This window comes from Nipponia nippon, unplaced genomic scaffold (genome assembly GCF_047370975.1).
Source record: "Nipponia nippon isolate SJK-2023a ecotype South Korea unplaced genomic scaffold, ASM4737097v1 scaffold_7, whole genome shotgun sequence".
Lineage (NCBI taxonomy): Eukaryota > Metazoa > Chordata > Aves > Pelecaniformes > Threskiornithidae > Nipponia > Nipponia nippon.
The window spans coordinates 18,214,205-18,219,774 of record NW_028262391.1 but is presented as its reverse complement, the minus strand read 5'-3'; positions in this window follow the sequence as shown (position 1 = coordinate 18,219,774).

The following is a 5,570-nucleotide window of genomic DNA, read 5'->3' as shown; positions in this document are numbered from 1 at the left end:
TTAAGCGTATTCTTTTAAGTGATAATACCATATACAAAGAAAACTTATAAGTTGGTTTTGACAATCAGTTTTAAACTTTTATCAGGTTTCCTGATCATTTTTCTCTATTTTGGTGATAAATTAAGCTACAAATAGACCAAAGCAATTTGTAACTGGCTTTTTACAAGACGTATTTCAGTGCAATATACATTTTAATTCAGTAGTTGCAAAATACATCATACTATTAAGTACTGTGATGCTGGAAAGATTATGGGTACAAGTTGACACCATCTTCAAATGTTCATTGATTCTCATGCAAATTTTGATGTGTTTTATCTTTCAATTTTATGACAACCTAAACTGAATTAATTGGAAACATTTCTGCGAATGCTTGCTACTGCTGAAGTGCCTTACTCGTGAGATGCATCCTACTGGTTTTCTCTGGTAAGAAAATAGGTGGCAGTTGTTTGCAACAACTTTTAAAACTGATTCTGCATGCTGTTTACTGTCATCTATCTAGCCACAATTTCCATTGACTGAAGTGGAAGTTGAAACTGCTCCATTCCTTGGAGTCCTGGAGGCTGCTAATACTGCGTTTCCTATTTTTCATAGAGCAAACCTTTTATATAGACACTGGGACTGAACTCGCACATCTGTTTTAAAAGAGGAAAACCAATAGATATGATGTCTTCTATAGCCAGGTCTGTCGTGTGCAACACATAGCTTCAGTGTTTATTTGTAATCTAATAGCTTATCTCAAACATCGCAGTAATCAAAAACTCTTTAGTTTTAAATACTTTAAGTGCTTTAGTCACAGCTACGTAATACATTGGCGGTACATTGTGTTGTTCTAAGTAGAAAAAGAATTGTTCCTTTTTTTCCTTTTAAATTTGCTTTTCCAGTGCTTTATATACTTAATTTTCAAGTGAAAATCGTGAAGAACAGCGTTACTTAGGATTAGTGGATAATTGTGTTCATGAATTATGAGCATATAAGTGTCTGCCTTTTGAGGGGAGACTTTCTGTCAAATAGTTTAAAACAATATAAGCTGAATTCTGACTTGGGCTTTTAATTGAGAAGAATGATCCTGAAAGATTGTGAAAAGCAGAAGAGGTCAAGAGGAAAGAGAGTAATGTGGTTCTGTCACAGATTTGGGAGAGTGCTTCTGCTGCTGACATCCAGTGATTTTATTTCTCATTCCTCCCATCTGTAGAAAAACTCTCGCAGAGTGATATTAGGCTAATATATTTAAGAAACCCAGACAAACACCTTTATTATACATACATTTAAAGAAACCACACAAAAAACCACACACCCCCCACACCAGTTTATTACTGCTAGGAGAGACCTATTAGTGCTAGTGGCATCAAACTTTTGTCCTGAATTGGTACACATTGAGTCCATCGAAATACCATTTCACAAATCCTCCAGAGCCATAAAGCAGTACTCTGAAATGGCTGTAGGTTTTCTAGTGCGTTACTAATTTTTTGGTATATACAGGTTCCCATATGGAAAGAGGTTATGTATAGACAGAACCAGAATTTAATGTTATGTTAGAATCATACATCCCCTATAATACCAGGTGTTGCAAGTCTGGGTTTTTCAAAACGTATTGCAATACTGAGATCTGTGAATTCAGGACATCATATGCGCATAACATTAGGTTACTTAGTTTTAGAAATGTTATAGTGTTAATAAATCTCAGCAGGATGTGTATCAGTGAGCCATTGTAACTTTAAGTGTTCCATGAATCATTCAAAGAAGCACATCAGTAGTCCGATAATGCACAATTTGGCACAGCGTATGACAGAGAAAAATGCGTTAGTTTGAAACTATTCATTTTATTTTTTTTAAAATTCTCTATTTCAGAATGTGGACAACTTGTGTTTGCACTATGAAGAGACAGAGCAGAGCAAAGATTATTTCTGTTAGCATTTGCAGTGCGTCTTTTAAAAATTAATTTCAACTTCTTGTAAGGAACCTGTGAGTTGCTTGGTTCTTTTCTTCTTCCTGCCACTGTAAAGTTCCTTGTTAAACTTTTAGGAACAAAGTTATTTTAACATCCTGCATCACCTTAACAAAACAAAGCCAGCGATCCTAAAAGATTTACGCATTTGATGAATTGTCTTATTGCAGCCAATGATGCTATTCATGTGAGTAAACTTAAATGTATATGCAAGTGTGCAAGATCAGGGCCCAAGTCAAAAGTATTGACCAAGTCATTGGATGTTTATGATAGAAAATGAGGGGTGAAGTTGTGGGAAGAAAATAACCTTGTGGTTGTGGGATACTTAAGTTCTTGTGGCAAAAGAAAATGATGTAATTTGAAACTGCTGTTTTTTTCTGCTAGCTGTCTCTCTCCTCCTTTGCCAGCTTTGTGGCGTCTCACTTGCCTGCCTTTTTTTCAGGCAGATAAGATGCATTCAAGTGTTAATCTAATCTAAAAAACTAAATTGTGAACTCTATTGCATTAAATGCCATCTGTGAAAGGTTACCGAGTGCCCTGGCCACTCTGCAGTGATTGTACTAACAGTGCTGTCTTTCCTGTCCTGTTTTACTTAGTACTGCTATTAGAACTACTTGATAATTTTAAGTGAAGAAGACTGAAATGTGAGATTCGTAATGGCTTGAAATCTGTTCTTATAAGAACATCACTTAAAGTACCCTGGGCAACACTGAAGGCAGGCTGCTGGCACTGAGAGGTTATAAAAGGAAAAGCTTTCCATTCTATCTCAAGTCCAAATTTTCTTTGATACCATCCCTGTTACCCTTACCATTACCCCATCAATTTCCCTGAGCACAAAGAAACAAAAGGAGGTTTAGTATTAACGTAGTAAAATCGTTGTTCACAGAGATTATTGATCAGTGGCAATAAAGCTCTAGCTGTGTACCTTCAGTTGTGTCATGGCAAAGGCTCCTTTAGTCAATAAACACCTTGTCTTGCAGCAAGTAGTTCACTTTTCTATTCCAGTATGAAATAGATTTAGTAGTTGGAACCTGCATGCAATTTCCAGGCTATCGAGTAGCATCCGTGTTAGGGAAGGCAACTTTACATGAAGTTAAGAGCCTCTTAGCAAACATAATACTTGAGATCGTTATTTCTTCAACCATAAACAAATGTCAATACAGAAAGCAAAATGGAGTTGAGATCTCTAGTTAGAGCAGATTGTGCAGTGTAGCTATAAAGTGATACATGGTTTTATATACTTTTAATATCAGCATTGGTTTTTGGAAATAAAATGCTCATAATACTGTATTTAAAGTATTTTTTCTTTTACAGCTTTTAATGATATATATGTAGCATTTTTCTGATGTGAATATCCACATCTATGATTAAGATAAGTGACTATGCTCATGTCGTTTACCTTAGAAAGTATAAATTGCTTCTTTTACGCTATGATAATAATTTGTATCTTTTTATCATTAGATTTTTAATACCAAAAGTTTTAAATTCCTTTATTTATGCAGTAATGAATTGAAAAAAATTATTTTAATTATGTGCAGTGTTTTTTCTCTATAATAGAATTTAAATTAAAAATTAAGATCTTGGCAGCTATGGCTTATAGCACCACAGAAGCACTGAAAATCATACCAGTTCTTGGACTTCTGCTAAAAGCAAAGCATACATTTTTCCCAAGTGACAAACACATCAATTTTGAAATCTATGGATAGCAGAAATTACTGGTTTTTTATAGTATAAGACCTATCACTCGTAATGTTATTGGTAAAGGTCACCCATGATAATTTTGGCTTAGGGAGTACATTTGAAACATTGCATTATGATAGCCTTAGGGAGCTTCATAGACACATTGAGGAATGCACGGACAGAAACCGAAAACACATTCAGTTAAGCATATGACTTTTTATAATTAGGCATTGCATTATTACAGCAAGTAACTCTAAATCTAGCATTTCATTTATAAAAGAGACCAAAAGATTAATGTTTCTTAGGAAATCATTGTTTGGTATTTCTCTGACTTGCATTTATATAACTGTCTGAACCTGAGCAGAGCTAGTATAAAATTCTTACCAGTTAGCCCTCTGCATTTGCAGAAGTGTGAATAAAAACTTAGTGTTCATATGGGAGTGGAAATCTTTTAGGCACCTCTTGCCTGGAAAAGAGGAGGAGAAAGAGCACAGGGGGTGTCACTGTGTCTCTTACAATGCAAGTGCCTACATCCATGGGAAGGTACAGCTGGTGACATCTGTAGGTAGCACCATTCACACCATCCTCTTGAGTTTGTTTCCTTTATATGATGTGGTATATTGTTCTTACATTTATCCCACATCTGTACCCTCCTCTGTCACCTCTAGAAGGCTGGCACAATTCTGAATGAAGCCACTTTAACTTTCGGGGAAACTTAATGTTAATTCTGTAGCTTGGACAGACAAAAGGTGCCATAAAGAATAGCTGTCACCACCATTTCAGTCAAGCGTTACTCCAAGTGGTGAAAGGCTTTGGGGGAAGGAAACATGGGGAAAAAAACATGAGTCTCTTTTGAAAGGGCTTCTGGGTATGTTAGTTCTATTCCTTTTCCTCTGACCACTGTGGGGCAGCTGCAGTGGTTAATTTCTCCCTTTTCTGTTGACCAAGTGCAAGCACAATCTGTTTTAGTAGTTATTTTATCCTGTTTGTGCTCTTTATCCATGCTTTACAATGTCTGAGCTTTGCTAGTAGGCCAATTTCTTCCAAGTGTTTTGTTTTCTGATTAATGTACACCAACATGGTGCTATTACAATGTCTGGTAGGATGACTTATGAAGAAAGAAAATTTTCATTTTTCTTCTGCACACAAGCATTACTTGAAGCTAAACATAACTAATTAATTTTGACATGTGTTTTCTCAGAGTTCTTCTTTACTAAACCTACATGTTGGCCTATATGATTCATTGAAGTTGTTCTGACAGTTATATTTTACAGAGTGGAAAGATAGAGCAAGGCTGAATGACACGCTGTATACACGTCCTTGTGATGGGAGTTCCTCATGATGAATGTTTCTGAGATTCATGTTTTTATAAAGAATGCCAAAGGGATGACTATGGATATATCAGTTGTCATAACTTGTAGTTCAGTTAACAATCGTGGAGTAACTGTTTAAAAAAACAGCTATTGTACAGGAATGTTCAGTTATGTTTGCTTTGCAAGACTTCATGCAAGCATGCCATGGGATCTGCTAGACATGTCTCGTGACTTTTGAATCGCTGGGGTAAAAGGTCTACTGCAAGGAAGAGCAGATGTGTTGTTAAACAATCCTGTCTGCAAGCATTCCTACAGTAATATATACTCTTCTGACTGAACACCTTTTGAACAGCGGTGAAAGCTTGCTTTTAACTATGTTGCTAGCCTGCAGTGCTTAGTTACATGTCAGTCTATGGAAATACATTGATGGAACTACAAAGAGATAAATTGTTCCGATATTCTGGACTTCTCAGGAGGACGTAGAGCAGAGCATATCACCGTAGTGGTTGCTTCTGAGGGCTTGAGCTTGCTTCTGACATCACCAGCATGTAAGTCAGAAGTGGCTTTAGTAATATGAAAGCAGAGAAAAAGACGTCATGTTGCATGATGCATTGAGTCAGTTCAGTCACATT